The sequence below is a fragment of the Cryptomeria japonica genome, chromosome 7, assembly GCF_030272615.1.
Source record: "Cryptomeria japonica chromosome 7, Sugi_1.0, whole genome shotgun sequence".
NCBI lineage: Eukaryota > Viridiplantae > Streptophyta > Pinopsida > Cupressales > Cupressaceae > Cryptomeria > Cryptomeria japonica.
This window is the reverse complement of record NC_081411.1, coordinates 202392825-202411861: the sequence shown is the minus strand read 5'-3', so window position 1 is coordinate 202411861 and position 19037 is coordinate 202392825.

The following is a 19037-nucleotide window of genomic DNA, read 5'->3' as shown; positions in this document are numbered from 1 at the left end:
GACACCAACCTCTAGTGCCGGTCACACTCATATTTGAATAGCCACAAACTATTTTACTAAATGGGTTGAGGCCATTCTGGTACAAAAGACAACGTCAGAGATTGTTTGTAATTATCTGAAGGAGAACATCTTAGTTCGATTTCGAGTCCCATTAAAAATTGTAGCAGACAACACTACCAATTTCTCCTCTGCTGAAATTTCTTTGTTTTGCTTTGATCATGGAATCTCTCTTGCTCACTCATCTGATTATTATCCTCAGGGAAATAGTCAGGCTGAATCTAGTAACAAAAACCTCATTAATATCATGAAAAAATTAGTGAGAATTTTAAGGATTGGTATAAGAAACTGTATGAAGCTCTTTGGGCCGACCGTACATCACCAAAGAGGGAAATTGGGATGTCTCTATTTGAATTGGTCTATAGTGTTGGCGCTCAGGGAGCACTTCCTTTAAAGTTGGAAGCCACCAAACTACAAACAGTTATTGAAGATGCTTACTTCCAGAGTTCTTTAGAAAAGAAAATCATGCACTTGACAAGGATTGATGAAGAAAGGGATAAACTGGTGGACTGGACAATAGAACATCAAATGAGGGTAAAAATAATATTCGACAGGCGAGCAAGGCCTCGAAAGTTCATACTAGGTAATCAGGCATTGCTTTGGGACAGAAGAAGATAACCTAACGGAGCACACACTAAGTTTGAGTTGCTCTGGAAGGGACCATTCCTGATTCATGAGGTAAAAGGACTAAATTCTTTTAAACTTGCATATCCAGATGGTATTGTTCTTCCTTTGACCTACAATGGTCAAGATTTGAAATTATATCAACTGTAAACAAGAGTCCCTCATAATTTTTGTACATAGTGTTTAGTTATTTTCTATTTGTGTGTATTTCCAGTTTAGTATGTTTGTGTCTTTGAATAAAGTCTAGTCTACAAAACCAGAGATTCTAGAGTTCATTTTTGGTTCCTTCATAGTTCTAGTCCCTACTCAGAGCTGATGTTAGTCCACCCGTAAATTTTCCCTTTTGAATTCCAATTCATAGGTTGCCTTTTGTGCCTTTACTTCGGTCGGGTCATTTTTTCTCCTCGTACTTGAACCGTTGAACTCTTTTGTCAAAAGGTTCATTTGGTTCAAGGTTCAAAGCGTGATTTAAAAGAAAGTTGTTTTGGTCTTTGTCACCATGTGAACAAGCGTTTTTTTTTTTTTTGATCATTGAAGTTTTGAACCCGTTGAACCAAATTTCAAAAGGTTCAAGGTTCAAGGTTTGAAATACCTTTTAGTGAGTCACGACAATGTATTGTTATATGATGAGCGTGATTCTTTTTACATTGAGTTGATATGCGGTCTTGAACCTTGAACCAAATTTCAAGTGGTACAAAAGGTTCAAGGTTCACTTTAAATAGTCCTTTTTTGTTGCCACTCATTCCTGGTGTTGTTTATGTGCCGCTCGTTACTGTTATATTTCTTAGTTGAACTTGAACCGTTGAACCTTTTGTTCAAGTGGTTCAACGTTCATAAGTTCATTTGAAACTAACCTAAAAGCTTTTTGGTGGAAATTAAAGCAGTACGAGAAGAAGGAATATTCTCTTTTTTGGCTTTTTGAAATTCTAAATTTGGAAAGTAATCATGCAAACATCAAATTTCCTATGCGGAAGTGATGGATAATTAAGGTGTCCGGTTTGTCATTTCACTTTTACTTCGCACACTTGGGTAAATCATGATGAAGCGTGTGTGGCCCTATAGATATTTACCCATGAGATTAAAGGAAAAATGTATGATTTTATTTCCATATTTAGGAAGGTCGCAGTTGCCATACTTTAATAAATTGGAGGCGCCGAAGGTAAATCCAGCTCTATTCTCTGGAAGAATTTCCAGTTTTCATGGTGTTATCGGGTAAGTTCAGTTGTTTTCTCCTATGTTGTGTTTCTTTGTGTACTGAAGTTTTATCAGTATAGGAAAAGGGGAAATATGAAAATTGTTGGGGTAGCATACTGTATTGCTGTTAAAATTTCTTGGTTAAGGGAATAGATACTTAAAATGAGGCCAGTGCTACCAAACCTTGACCGAACCTCATGTTTAGTGAGTATCTTGTCGGAAATGGAAGACACCTCCTTATATCATGTAGATTTGGGGGATTTCCTTGAAAGGACTAAGAACCCTCAGGATGGTTCTTTAATGGAGAAGATAGTTAAGAGTGGTCTTGTGGAAGCTGTTGCATTCTTGCTCATCACACTGTGTCTTGATTTAGTGTTGGCTTGCATGAAAAGATATCTCTCAGAAAAGGAGTATTAGAACCAGTGATGGTGAGGTGCTAGTCAGTATTAATAAGGAAATGATGATGGTGACAATGGGTATTCTGCATAAAAAGGAGTATGAGGATTGGACCATTGGAAATTCATACGCCTATTTCTCTAAGAAGAAGAGCAAATACAGAAGTGTAATTACAAGAAATTGGCTCTTCGGGGTTTAGAAAAGAGGATCACGACTACCCAAACCCCTAACCAAAGAACACCTCATCATAGAGGTGCAGGACATTGTTGTTATTTTCAACAAAGTAAAGGGGAATTCACATTCCTTCTACTGGGAAGACTGGATGTAATTTTTCGTTCAAGTGGTTCTATCTAGTGACAAATTTCTGGATTGGTCTCTGGTAATTGCGGAGAGACTTCACGAAGGACTAAGTAGTTTTGTTGGGATGGTTGGGTTTTAAATGTCTTCTTACCTATTTTATATTTTATCTTGGACAAGAGATTGGCCTGGATTACCTAATGAACCCTGGATTGATAGAATGAGGGTTTACAATTATTACCCTTTGTTGCAATAACAAAGATATGTTGAACAAATTGACAAATGGAATGGCGTCTTTGCGGGAAGACTAGACTTTGAACTTCAGGGTGATGCAAAAAAGAGAATGTTTGTTGAGGCTATGGAATTTGTGAGTATATATGGGAGTTTCTTTATCCAATTTCCATGATTTACTTACATACAGATAGGAGGTTTTGAAGGCCAACCATTCAAATTACCCAGGTACGCGTTTGATAGCTACGTGCTTACAAAAGTGAGCAGACAATTGGCTTATATAGATAAAATATTAGGGGCAAAGGGTGAATTCGAGGTGGTATTTCCCGTTGAACTTGGGTATTACAGTTGCAAATTAGTATCAGATGCCTTGAATTTGGAACTGGAGTTCAAAAGGATTAACCTACAGCCATACGTGGCTAGGCGAAGATTTGACAGCAAAGATCATGCAAGGGAGGACCTTAATATAAACAGTCATTTCTACCATGAACCTCAGATAGAGGATTATTGGGAAAACTACAAGGATGAGCACAAAGTAAGAAAGAGGTTGTGGTCAAGATTCACTTTACGGTAGATAGTTATCTTGAGGCTCCCAATTAAAACATCGGGTGTATTGGAAGATATAGAGGAAGACATCTTGGATCATGAGTTTAGTAGTGAGATTGAAGGAAAACCGATTCTAGAAATTGACTGGAACAAAAAAGAAGATGATAGAATCAAAAAAAGGACCTTCAATTTTGTTAGGAGAATAGATAAATTGTTGAGGAAACTAAAATTAAAGGAGGGTCCTCACATGTCCTCACACGAATCAAGAAGTGATTGACACATCATGATTCAATCTCCTATTTCTGCCACTAATGAAATTAGTGATGTTGTAGGTGTCTCAAAGCCCGTTGTAGATAAAATACCACCAAGAAGGTCAGGAAGGTCGCCATCTGGTCTTACAGCTACCTGAGTAACTCGGTCAACAAGAAAAATGAAGGGTAAGGAACCTGTTCTGCAACAGGTCATGGTGGACTTAGACCCCAGTGAAGATCCTGAACAAACACTCACTAGATCAAAGCAAGCCTGGGATGCAAGAAATGGATAGAAATGAAGAAGTAGAAATTCAACAGGATCCTATGAACACCCTGGCAATCATTACCTCCCCAGATGCACAGATCACCCCACCACCTAAAAGACTTACCAATGCACCAAGATGGCTTGAATCCACCATTGGAAAGAAGAGGAGCATGGTGCCGATCACCATTCCACTGTAGGACATGGTTAGTAAATGCTTGGGAAAAGCATTAAAGCCCAAAAATCTCAAAACACAAGCAATGCTTGATATGGATGACATAACAGGACACTTGACAGCTGAAGTGGCCAAGCCCATTCCCAGGAGAGATGCAGATAAGGCCACAAAGGAAGATTTTATTGTGGAGAAAATAGATTTGGGTGTTGCACCAAGGGTCGTAAATCTAAAACATCTGGAATCCTCTACAAAGAGGATAATGTCAAGGACTTGGAAAAATGAAAAAGACAAGAGAGAAATGAAGCAAATGGTCACAGAAATGGCAAAATGCATCAATGCTATTCACAATCCATATCCTCAAGCATTGTCGCAGATACCAGTGTCATTTGACCCTAAGTCTCCAGCAAACCAAAAGATGCTTGATCAAGTTCAAAGGAATAGGGTAGTGATGAAGATGTTTAACAAATGGTTGGACCTGATAATTCAACAAGGATCTAAATATATTATTAATCTGGTTAAGGTTTATAAGGATGCATAAACCGTGAGTAAACAGCTCGAGCTGGAGATGATCACTTGGGAAAAGGAAAGGATTAAGTGGGTAGTGGTTCTCGCACAAATGAATGATGTCCAAAAGTATGGAGTGATGAAGTTCCTAGCTAAGAAACTGGTGGAGAACATAGATGATAATGTGCTATACATGTCAAAGAAAAATGTGGGATGGTGGAATTCAATCATCAGGCAGGGCCATGAAGAGTTTGACAAGCTACTCAGGGGACTGATTGACTTGATTGACACTATACAAAAGGACCTTAAATGCATTGATATCCAACTCATGAAGGAAGGAGGCAAGGCGATTGAGGAAGTTGCAGACATGATTAAAGTCTTTCAAGATAGAGTCCATTCCATTCAGACCACAAAATCTTTGACTACCGATGACTTTTCAAAGGTAGTAAGGATTGAGTCAATGCTCATAGTCTATTCTGATCACTTAGAGGTTCATAAAACAAAGGTCACGCAGGTGAATATGGACAAAGAAGTGTGGAAGCAGAGGATCATACACATTGGCCTGCCCTATTTCCAAGTTATCCTAAAATTTTTGGCAGCACACCTAGAATGGCGTGGATCTGTGACAAAGCAGGACAAGCCTGTAACTTCCTCAGTTGCGGTGGATGCTTAGTTGTTCTCAAATTAAATCTTGGCCTTTCAGTGGCTTTTAGTTTAGTTATCTTTTATGTTATTTTATCGGTTTCTTTAACCAAAGTGAGAGTAAATGTTTTTTGTTAATCATGCAAAAACTATGGCCTAGTGGCAGTTTAAGTTGAAAAACTTGCCTTTGAATAGGTTCTGAAACTGTGATTTTGGAAACAATAGAAAAGTTTTTGATACGAATTGTGGGAATGATACAATGGTTTATTATTACTGGAATGTTGTGTTATCTTTTAATCTGTGTATTCTGGGATTCATGATCTTTCTTAGGTTGTTATGTGGGCATGATATAATCTAGTAATCAGTCATCTTTGCATTTCCCCTCAGTTCATATTTATTATAAGTTGTTCGACAACTCACATGGTGTTGATCTACTTAATCCCCCTTTCCCTGTGAGGCATGAGAGAGTCTCGATTGAGCTATTAGTTTCTCTTGTTGAGTCCCCATTTTGTTTTGAATGTATGCAACAATTAGCTTATAAATCAGAGTTTGAAATCCCCTTTTAATATTCTTTCAGAAAAATTTAGGCATTTATTTGTGTTGATGGATAAATGTTGAAGCCTTTTCAATAATTTTTGGTTAAAAGTGTTACTATATCAATTGTACAATTAATTCATTGTAAATCATATGAGGAGCTTCCCTCTAATGCAGAGGTTGAATTTTCCTTAATTGTTCCAACTATTGATATATTTGTTTCTTTCTAAAGGGTAAAACAGAGTCATATTTTGCTTGAGAAGATAATAGTTAAAATTTTGAGGAGACAAATCTGTTCACCAACATCTAGCAAGTGAACATAAGAACCAAGGCAAAAAGAGCCAGGATGACCTGAATATTTCTCGTGTGCAAACACACTAGATAAATAAGAGTTCCTTACTTTTTATATGCAATACTAATTATCTTATCCATAATGACCCTTTTATCATTCATATCCTAGGACATAATAAGCATGCATCCAGATTGCATTATAAATAAAATTACTCAAATAGACAAGGAAATAATTCCAACCTCCCTATAGCATACAAATAAATGGAGTCAAGGTATGTGTGACAATTTCACCTTGATGTGAAGGCACTAATCACAGACACTCAGCTTATGAAATATTTTCAGATCATTAGAATCATTCCTACAAGTACAAAACAAAGAAAAGTATTATACCCCCAATCCTTGCTCCTCTTAGTCAAGATAGACTTCCTTGAATTACTCAGAGGGAATAATAAATGAAAACAAATTTAAAAGATAGCATAAAAATAAAATTTCAATCATATCTCAAACAATTTTAGTGATTGTTTTCATTGTTCTTGTTTTGCATGTTTACTCAGTGGGAAAACTCTGCAGTGATTTAAAGACAGGTGGTTGAATTAAATTAGATGACCTGATACTACTCACATAAAAATGACTTGGTTAAACTTCTTATGAAATTGATCATTTTCAAGCCATGAGTGTTCTAAAAGAACCAAGGTGTCACAAAAGCTACTGAAGAATATGTACAAGCTAAAGCAAAGATGTAGGAAAGCGATAAAATGCCAAATTTGCAATGATAGACGGACCAATTTAGTACAAGAGGTGCCTATTTACCAGGTTTTCACCTTCTTGGTAGAGATTCTCTCTTTTACTACCAAGGTACCTATTTACTGGGTTTTCACCAAGGCATTTTTTCCATATATTTTTTTTAATTTTTTTTCTAGCTATGCCCCCTAGTATGTAGACCTATATGACATGAGGATCTACTCAATTCATGTGGAGACAAAGAATTTTTCATATGACCTATGTTAATGCAATATGCATGATGAATATGCATTTCCTATTCAAACAAGGATGACTTTGTTTGTTCATCATTTCATAATACACCAATTGAATTGGAACTATAAAACTTTTCATAAATAAGCGGTCAATCGATCCCTAAGGTTTCTTGGATCATCCAAATTAACACACTTAGTGACTAGGATTTACAAATGGAGATGCGGAAAACTTCCCCATTGGTTCTTGAAACTTTGATCTTTTTTCCCTATGTGTGCAAATGAGTTAATTCCCACTCTTGTGTTAACTAAAGATCCTTAGCATTCTATATGACTAGCTACATGGATTATTCTAACTTCAAAAGGATCGTGAATAGAGCCTCACTACTAGAAAGATATTAAAGCTCCGATGAGGTTATAGACTGTAATTTATTAAATATTTCTTCATTTCCAGTAGGCATCCATAGCCCTGATGGAGTTATTCTCATGTCCCCATAGTCAATTTTTTGTCACATCTGCATGCATGATATTTCAATTATATATCATTTCTCTTTTTCCTTGAGATGAATATTTGGCATAGCACTTTTTTATTTTTTATTTTTCTTGCCTTTACTTATAAGTAATGAAACATACTTGGGTGTGACAATTACAACAGTGCTGAAGTAGAATTTTAAAATTTTCACTAGTCATATGATCAACTAGGTATCTAGAATGAATTAGATATTTTGTTAATGTGTTTGAGATATAGCAATTGATACATTTTGGGTTAACAAGTCTCAAATAGTGAAATCACTACACAACCATAAGTAAAGCATCATCACAGAGTAATGTTGAAAATGAATGACCCTATGACCTCAAAGACTTCATATCTAAATATGTAAGAAAGGAGATGGCCCTTGTTTGTCTTGATTGCAAACAAATGATAAACTTGGATAGTTACCTTGTTTTATTAATGCTGCTATATGAAAATAAAGAAATTTTATGAATGTGATGCATTAAAAAAAATAATATATGTGATGCAATGCTTTGAATAAAATGATATGCAATGCAAAAAAAAAAGTAAACTAACCCATCCCTTAAATATAGTATCATTTAAGTTGCATGTTATTCATAGGGTCAGAGAGTTTTATGTAGGTAGTTCATTGGTCTTTGTTTGAAGAATCGGATAAAGATGTAATTTCCAATAGGATATAAGGACTCAGCTAAGTGTACATGTTCAACATCTCCAACGTTGATTTCCTTAGTTTTTGGATTTTGTGGATCATCAGAGGGAAATACAACTTTGGAATCCATGAATTTAGCTATAGCCTTATCATTTTCAAAGCAATCCAATTGTGGTAGATTCTCTTGTCCCCAATCTATCTCTTTCCTTTTTTTTTTTTTTTTTGGAAGATAATGGATGCATGATGTGAAATGGAAGAAAGACTCTAGTGTCTCACTTCTTTGGATGGTACCCTTGGAATATGTTTTTCAATAGACCATGGCTATGAAGGTATGCTCAAAGATGTTGGTAGGATGATAAAATAAAACTAGGGTAAAGTCTTATACAAAGGATTGGATAAGAGGGATGCAAGGGTGAAAAAGAGGTGTTGGATAATGGATCGGATATTGAAAGGTTGGTGCATGAGTGAATGGAAATGTTGGCAAGACCAATATTGACTTACATCTTGAGGGCTGGTGGAGTTATGGAGGAAAAGTGGATCTCAGATTTTAAGATTTGGATGAAGGAACGACTAGGGATTTTCAGACATAAGTATCCAAAATGGATGAAGGAGGTGATGGAGGAACAACAATTTCAGATGCCAATTTGGATTTTTCTTTAGACTGTTGTGCTTCAAGGAACCACTAAGGAATCCACATGGTTTTTTATTTTTCATGCTTTTGTTGTTCCTTGGAACACATTGCTTCTATAAGTGCCTTAGGAACCCATATAACTTTTAATTTTTATTTATTTTTCTCAGTGGGCCTTTGTGCCCTTTTAGATTTTTCTTCTTCTTTTTGGATCATATTTTTCCTTTTTTTGACATGTCGATTAGATGGGACATGTTGATCCTTGAATACATGTGTATTACTTCTTATGAATTTTATGATTGGCATCCAAATTGCTCGGAGAAGGAAAAGAATGTGTGGACGAATAGGAATGATATGGGGGTATTCTGGATGCATGGAAGGTGCTCGAAGATGTATGCCTTTGTTGGTCCTGCATAAGGGATGGAAGGGGTGCAGTGGATGTTGGCATTACAATAAGTTAGGAGATTGTTGGCATTACGATAAGTTTGATGGTTGATGATATTGAGAAGGTTGTTGGAGATAAATGATATAATTGATAAAGGATGATTATTGTCTTAATATTATTATTTTGTCATTGATGTCAAGCAATTGATTTTCTGATTCAGTATGATGTTGCCATATCTTAAAAAGTATGTTTTGATAAGTATAAAGTTGTTGGTAAAAGACACAGAAAGAATGTGAAAATAAAGGGGAGTAATAAAGTTATTCAATGGGCAACTATTACCGAGTTAAACAGTGATGAGATTATGATGTTTTGATTGTTTTGATATCCTATATATGTGTCTTCAAAGACTGAACAATAAGGAGAAAATAACTCATGTAATATAATGAGTAAAGGTTTGATACTATTCTATTTTACCAAGCAAAGAGCTAGTCGGTAAACTCCAAGGTTATCGATGTCGGTTAAAGAAGGAAAAAGTCACCGAGAAGATAATGACTATCTAGTAAAGTTCAGTATTAACTGAGTATCAACCAAGCAGTAACAAAATGCATTAAATAAAGTGTATACATTATTTATTGAAGGATGCCAATGAGCTAGAGGTTTATTGAAGATTGGAATGTTGTGCAAGAAATTTGTTAAGGATCTACGGCAATGAAAATTCAAGAGTTAGATATACAGCACAGATTGAAAGGTCATAACTAAGCACAATTACCAAGGAAGGATACAAGTTTCAAGGCAAGATAAAACATTTTTCAGATCGAAAGATTCAATGAAGCTAGTCAAGTTTGAAGATCTGATGGTTAAGATTAATCATGGGAAATGTGATTAAGGAGATTAAGCGGTCAGGAATTGCTTATAAATAAATAGTAGCTGAAGAACAATGTATGCGGGCAAACTGAAGCACAGCGATGCTACAGAGGTGATTACCGAGTATAAAAGATTGAAGATCTGATTGAAGAACGGGTTGAGAAGCCCAGCAAGGAAAAAGATAAGTCTTATAACAAGATTATCTTGAGCACATTGAGCACATAGAATCTACTTTAACATTTTAGATGTGAAGTAGTAGATATATTTTATTACTGTTATTTATTTTTGTAAGTGACAGGAAATCTCTTAACTAAGTGGACTTAACAGTCTTATTTGTAAATCCTCTTGGAAGGTAACATTTTGAATGAGTGTTTGAAATCCTTTGACAATGTCACTTCTAACAAAGTGAAGATTCTAACAGATCTGAGGGAAATCCCTTAACCGGGTCACATCTAGCGATGTGTATGTAATCTTTAACATGATTCTCTTTTAACCGAGCATACTCTAGAAGAGTATATTTTCTTGTGGGTCCGAAATCCCACAGTGGTTTTTCCCTATTAAGGTTTCCATGTTAAATCTGGTTTCAAATGTGATTTAATGTTTTATGTTTATCTTTTTATGAGTTTGAATGATTTACAGTCATAGTTGCATATGAAGAAAGTGCTACCAAGGTTGAATAAGAAAAGAAAATTGATTATTGAAGTTATCTGATTCACCCCCCACTCTCATCTAAGTAACAATTGGTATCAGAGCTTGGACTCCAGAAGAAAAGTTTAAAGGTACTTGAGGCAAGATCTGAAGATGTATAAAAGGGATGCACCAAAGCTGAACAAGTCAAGTTTCACCACATGACAGAAAAGGATGAAGCTGCACTTATCAGGAATTGGGGAATATGCAACGTATTATCTAGAAAATAATTGCATTGCACCCAACACCTACCCTATGAAAATGGAAGATATAAATGCAAAGCAAGAAAACATTCAAGCAATGATAGAGATAACATCAGCTTTGACCGACTCAGAGTTTAATGACCTAGAAGGTTGTAATGATGCCAAAGCAATGTGGAATAAGCTCACATCTGTGTATGGTGGAGATGAACATGTTCAAAGAGAAAAAGCAGATAGTCTAAGAGGACAACTTGAATCCATGAGAATTAATGAAGATGAGAACATTATCCAATACATGACAAGGTTAAAGGTAACTGTCAATCAAATCAAAGGAGCAGGAGGAACTATTGAAGAAAAGGATGTAATAATTAAGTTGCTAAGAACACTTCTACCTTCTTATGCCATTAGAGTCTCTACAATAAATGAATTGAGGTCTATACTAAACATGCCAGTCTCTTTGGATGCTACTATTGGTAAGCTACATGCTTTTGAGTTAAGTAATTTTGATAATAGTGGGTCTTCGGTAAACAAAGTTGAATCTGCATTCAATTCTTTTCATCTCAGTGAATCTGAAGATTATAATGATAGAATGTCTAAGTATGCTGAAGGAAATCACCGTGGAGCAAGTGAGAGATTTCATAAAAACATGGAAGAAGTACACAAACTATATGAGGAAATCAAAAAGCAAGAAGAGTTTGAAGCATTATTGGCTAGAAGGTTACCAAAAGGCAAAGGTAAGTATAAAGGGAAGTTACCTTTGAAATGTTTTAACTATGATAAAATTGGACATATGGCTTCTAACTGTCTTGACAAAGATGATGAAAAGAAATAATACTAAGATGACAGACAAAAAGACAACCAATATAGAAGGCACCTAGACTTCAAAAGGAGAGACAGAAAGACATGCCTAGTAGTTGATGAGGAATCCAATGATGATAAATCTGATGAGACTGAGACTGAGGAAGTTGTATATGTGGCTATCAAAGATGAATCAGATAAAAGAAAGGTATGAAGAAAAATCCTTAATATCACACATCAATGAAAATGATTCTTGGATCATAGATAGTGGATGCTCACATCACATGGCAGGTGATAAACACAAGTTTGTTAAATTAGAAGATTATGATGGAGGTTATGTAAGATTTGGTAATGATGCACCATGTCTTGTGAAAGGTAAAGGTTCTATTACACTTCTTGACAATGCTAAATGTGATGATGTATATTGGGTTGAAGGTCTGAAGTACAATTTGTTGAGTGTAGCACAGCTAAATAATACAAGATATCAAATAGAATTTCAGAAAGGAATTGTCAAAGTTCATGACAAACATGGAAAGTTGGCTACTAGTGGGACTCAAACAAAAGGTAATACATTTCACCTTGACTCAACTCGGAACAATTTTTTGTATGCAAAAATAGAAGATACCTGGTTATGGAATAAAAGGTTTTGTCATGTAAATTTTGATAATCTGATCAAAATAAGTAAGAAGCATCATGTAAGAGGTCTACCAAGCTTGGAAAAACCTGTGAATGCAATATGTTGAGGATGCCAGATGGGTAAGGTGAAAAAATCAAGCTTTACAAGTAAGTCTTACACTTCTAAAGGAATTTTAGATCTTGTACACACTGATCTTTGTGGTCCTATGAAAGTTCAACGTTACTATGGTGATAAATACTTCATATTATTTGTGGATGATTACTCAAGGATGATGTCAGTTATGTTTCTAAAAGACAAATCAGAAGCTTTTCAAACATGTTCAAATGGTATAAGGCAAGAGTTGAAAAAGAAACAGGAAGACAGTTGAAATGTCTAAGATCTGATAGAGGAGGAGAATTCATTTATGATGAATTTAACTTATTTTGCAATGATCATGGTATAAAGAGACAAGTGTCAGCACCAAGGACACCACAACAAAATGGAATAGTTGAAAGAAGGAACAGATCAATTGTAGATTATGCCAGAACTTTGATGATTGAAAAGAGTGTACCTCAAATATTTTTGAGAGAAGCAATAAGCACTGCAATTTACACCTTGAACCAAGTACAACTTAAGAAAGGAACTATGAAGACACCTTATGAAATTTGGTATGACAAGAAACCAAATGTAAGTTATTTTAAAATATTTGGAAGTAGATGTTATGTTCATAAAGATGATAGAAATGGAAAATTTGATCAGAAAAGTGAGGAAGGAACATTTCTTGGCTATTCCTCTAGGAGTAAAGCATTTAAATGTCTAATCAAATCATCTAACAAAATTGTGGAAAGTGCAAATGTGAAAATTGATGAATTTGCAGAAAGAAATGATGAAGGAAATTCCAAAGAACTAGAAGATTATGAAGAGTTTGTATATGTCCAACCAACCAGTTTTACCAAGAAAGCCAATGAAGAAAATACTCAGTTACCGAGTGATGAAGAGATCATACAGAGCCTACTAAAGATAAGGATGCCCCAGTGATAAAAAGGAACAAATTGAGACATAACACATGTCTGATATCCGATTTTGAACCGAGGATAGTAAAAGAAGCATTAAACAATGAAGATTGGGTGAATGCTATGACAAAAGAGATTGATCAAATCAAGAAAAATGAAACATGGACACTGATTCCAAGACCAAAAGAGAAAAATGTAACCGTTACAAAGTGGATTTTCATAAATAAGCTAAATAAAAAAGGAGAGGTCATTCAGAATAAAGAAAGGCTAGTTTGCAAAGGCTATGCTCAAGAAGAAGGAATAGACTATGGAGAGACTTTTACACCTGTAGCAAGACTTGAAGGTGTAAGAACATTGTTGGCATATGCTACTTACAAAAATTTCAAGGTATATCAAATGGATGTTAAATCTACATTTTTGAACAGTATACTAGAAGAAGAAGTATATATTGAACAACCTGAAGGATTTATTGAAGAGAAGAATAAAGATCAGGTATGTAAGTTGAACAAATCTTTATATGGTCTAAAGCAAGCACCTAGAGCATGGTATGAAAGGTTGCACTCTTACTTAATAAAGATTGGATTTATAAGGACTAGTGAGAACAACAACATGTATATGAAGAATGATGAGGAGAATGGAATACTGATGTCAGCCATATTTGTTGATGATATTATTTTCTGTGGAAATGACTCTTTATGTAAGAACTTTGGAAATGAAATATGCAAAGAATTTGAGATGTCATTAATCGGTGAGATAAAGTATTTTATAGGTTTACAAATACTGCAAATGAAAAATGGGATTTTCATTACTCAATCTAGGTATATAAAGGAAATGTTGAAGAAATTTAGAACGGAGGATTCTAAACTTGTAAGTACTCCTATGACTACTAATTGTAAACTATCAAAGAATGATGAATCTACATCTATTGATGAGACACTTTACCGATCTATGATTGGAAAGTTGCAATATGTAGTTCACAGCAAGCCTGATATAGCACATGCAGTAGGTATAGCTGCAAGATTCTCTACAGATCCCAAAGAAACTCATATGACCGCAGTCAAAAGAATTTTCAGATACTTGAGAGGCACTAAAGATTATGGTCTATTATATGAAAAGAGGAATGATTTTGACTTAAAAGTCTATACTGATGTTGATTGGGCAAGAAATATTTATGATAGGAAAAGCACAAGCAGTGGAGCTTTCTTTTTGGGAGAAAGACTAGTAAGTTCGCTTAGCAAGAAACAAGGATGCATTTCACAGTCAACAGTTGAAGGTGAATATGTCGCTGCAGCATTGAATTGTACCAATATAGCATGGATCAAACAACTATTGGAAGGAATGAATGAGACAGTTAATGAGCCAGTAACTATATTTTGTGATAATATAAGTGCTATTAACATTTCAAAGAATCTGGTAATGCACTCTAAGACAAAACATATCTCTATAAAGTATCATTATCTTAGAGAAGAAGTTCAAGAAAAGAATGTTGAGCTGGAAAATGTTAGCACAAAAGAACAAATTGCAGACATCTTCACAAAGCCACTGCTAAGGGACACTTTTGAGTATCTTAGAAGTAAGTTAGGGGTCCTACCCCTATCTAGCACTCACTGATAGCATTCGGTGACAACATCAATTCTATGACTCCATAGAAGACTATTTGTGAGTTGATGTTGGTTTACACACTTTAGAAGGATGTCTAAAGTTGTGAAGGAAATAGTAAATGAAGACAAGTTTCTCTGACCGAGATACATTTGTATATGTTCTGATCTGTAAGAAAATTACTTCACAGGGGGACTAATTATGGATCAGTCTTCCTTTAGGAATTGTTGTCAAAGGGGGGGAAGATTATCAAACAGGAAAAGGTTACAACAGTGAGAAAATTTTACAGCTCAAGCATAACAGGAGAAGATTAAAGCAATATGAATAAATCAAGTTGGTATTGCCATCAATGCCAAAGGGGGAGATTGTTGGCATTACAATAAGTTTGATGCTTGATGATATTGAGAAGGTTGTTGGAGATAAATGATATAATTGATAAAGGATGATTACTGTCTTAATATTATTATTTTGTCATTGATGTCAAGCAATTGATTTTCTGATTCAGTATGATGTTGCCATATCTTAAAAAGTATGTTTTGATAAGTATAAAGTTGTTGGTAAAAGACACAGAAAGAATGTGAAAATAAAGGGGAGTAATAAAGTTATTCAATGGGCAACTATTACCGAGTTAAACAGTGATGAGATTATGATGTTTTGATTGTTTTGATATCCTATATATGTGTATTCAAAGACTGGACAATAAGGAGAAAATAACTCATGTAATATAATGAGTAAAGGTTTGATACTATTCTATTTTACCGAGCAAAGAGCTAGTCGGTAAACTCCAAGGTTATTGATGTCGGTTAAAGAAGGAAAAAGTCACCGAGAAGAGAATGACTACCGAGTAAAGTTCAGTATTAACTGAGTATCAACCAAGCAGTAACAGAATGCATTAAATAAAGTGTAAACATTATTTAATGAAGGATGCCAATGAGCTGGAGGTTTATTGAAGATTGGAATATCATGCAAGAAATTTGTTAAGGACCTACGACAATGAAAATTCAAGAGTTAGATCAACAACACAGATTGAACGGTCATAACCGAGCACAATTACCAAGGAAGGATACAAGTTTGAAAGCAAGATAAAATGTTTTTCAAATCAAAAGATTCAATGAACCTAGTCAAGTTTGAAGATCTGATGGTTAAGAATAATCATGGGAAATGTGATTAAGGAGATTAAGCGGTCAGGAATTGCTTATACATAAAGAGTAGTTGAAGAACAATGTATGCAGGCAAACTGAAGCACAGTGATGCTACAGAGGTGATTACTGAGTACAGAAGATTGAAGATCTAATTGAAGAACAGATTGAGAAGCCCAGCAAGGAGAAAGATAAGTCTTATAAAAAGATTATCTTTAGCACATTGAGCACATAGAATCTACTTTAACATTTTAGATGTGAAGTTGTAGATATATTTTATTACTGTTATTTATTTTTGTAAGTGACAGGAAATATCTTAACCGAGTGGACTTAACAGTCTTATTTGTAAATCATCTTGGATGGTAACATTCTGAATGAGTGTTTGAAATCCTTTGACAAGGTCAACTCTAACAAAGTGAAGATTCTAACAAATTTGAGGGAAATCCCTTAACTGGGTCACATCTAGCAATGTGTATGTAATCATTAATAGGATTTTCTTTTAATCGAGCATACTCTAGAAGAGTATATTTTCTTGTGGTCCAAAATCCCACAGCGGTTTTTCCCTATTAGGGTTTCCACATTAAATCTGGTGTCAAATGTGATTTAATGTTTTATGTTTATCTGTTTATGAGTTTGAATGATTTATAGTCATAGTTCCATATGAAGAAAGTGCTACTGAGGTTGAATAAGAAAATAGAATTGATTATTGAAGTTATTTGATTCACCCCGCCCCCCCCCTCTCATCTAACTAACAATGGAAGGTGTGTATTTAGATTTTTTTTAATTACGGTTACCAGCGTCTTGATGAATGTCACTGAAGCCATGACCCTTAATATTTTGTTTAAAATGGAGGGGTTATTGCTTGTGAAGCTCTACCCCTTTGCGTTTATAAATATTTTTACTTATAGGATACACTTTTCTTTGGGAAGAAGATGCGATTCCATTATGTGGTGGAGATGGAATGTAGAGAATGATAGGATCATGAGAGAGATTTGTAGGCATTATGGATCCTTGAGGTGAACAAGGAGGACTATGACAAGGAGATGAAGGGATACTTTGATCTTGACATGGAAGATGACCATTGGATAGAGTAGGAAGGGTGTTTGACTCTTCCTTTTGAATAGGATCATTTGAAAAGGTGGAAGAGGTATCATGATCTTGCTTAGGAAGTGGATTAGGAATGTGATTTGGAAGGATTGTTTTCTCTTGAGATGGAAGGTGATCATCTTGGACTAAATGGAACATATAAGGGGATCATCATGGGATTCTAGGGAGGTAGGATCTTGGTCAACCATTGGATGGGATTGGAGAGTTTTGATGTCTTGATATTGTTTTATGATAGGACTTGCTTCTTCATTTTTCAAATTATCCTCTTGATAGGGAGCCACTTCTAAAGGAGGGGTAGTATTGTTGATATGCATGGGGAGTTCTTGGAAGGTGTTCATGCTTTTGCATGATGGGGAAGCATTTCGGATGTCACTCTCTCGAGTGGGTATAATTGGAATTGGAGTGCATTATAGCATAGTATCTAAGATATCCAAATCATATAAAGGATTTGTATGAAAAAAAAAGCATTATCTTGGATTTGTATTGTGGATAGCCCTTGAGGGTCAACATGAGAAGTTTCATCATTAGGTTCATTATTTGAGGGATATGGTATGGATTGTTGTTGAGAAGCCTTAGGAGATGGAGGAATCATGGAAGAAATGGAGGCTACATGTGGGCCATTACTAGACACAGGTTCATAATTTTGATCATTCTTAGTAATGACATCTGGTTTCTCCTTAGGTGAATTATTAGGATCTTCAATTTTAATAACACCATAATCAAGGAGGTCTTGAATTTGATGTTTTAATTCCATGAAAATTTATGTCTTATGTTTGTTATTCCTATGATATGCACAATAATTACACAAAAATTCACATTCCTATGTGGTCTTGTTAGGCAATATGATAAAATTGTGCTCAAGAAGCTCTTCCAAAGCTAACTCAATAGATTTTGCCCCAAAGGTGTAAACTGTCTATCTAGGAGATAGATGTCTTGTGATCTTGTATGAGATTTGGCTTTTGATTTTCAATTACTTTCCATTCCACCTTATATAATTGTTTTACCATTTCTTGAAGTTTGGTGTTATTGATATCATGAAATTTAATCTCAAGAGGGGTCACTGAATCTTTTTGTTGGGCTTGATTGTTGTATATTTCTCTCTTGATTTCTTGAATTTGTTGGACCAAGGTAGCAATGGGATTATTACTTTCATGATAATTTTTAGAAGAGCTCCTAGTTTGAACAAACATTTACAATTGATGTGACCGAGAACTAGAAGTGATACAAAGGTCAAGATCAAATCGAAGCTAGTTGGTTGCTTGAGGTGATAATTGGGTAAAGTGATTGAGACCAAGTCTAGTTTCAAGAATTATCTATCATGTATAAGACGTGGCCTAAGAAGATCAGATTGATTAGGTCGATGAATGATTGATTCAACTAGCTAAGATATGATCGACAAAATTATATAACACAACGACAGGGGTACACTATCAATATTGATAAGCTCGAGATGAAAAAGACCTGATATATGCTCACTATGGATTGATTAGGCAAGTATGGCAGATCCAAAAAGGCACACAAAACCACAAGTTTTTGGATTGATGAATACAAAGGCTCGTACAACAAAATACGAAGAACCAAATAAAAATTTACCTCCTACAAGATGACAAACTAGTAATCTTGTACGTATTACTTCCTTAAGTTGTTTGGACTCGTACAACAATTTAATACTTCTCTAACAACAATTAGTATTAGCTAGTACAACAAACTAGAAATGATAAACCTCTACAATGATGACTCATATGACAGTTTAAGGTTGACCAGATGATAATTTTTAGAGAACACCATGACAAACTAGAAGACTCATACGATAGTTGGATTGGACATGGACAAGTTTTTGACAAGAAGAAGATTTTTTGACCA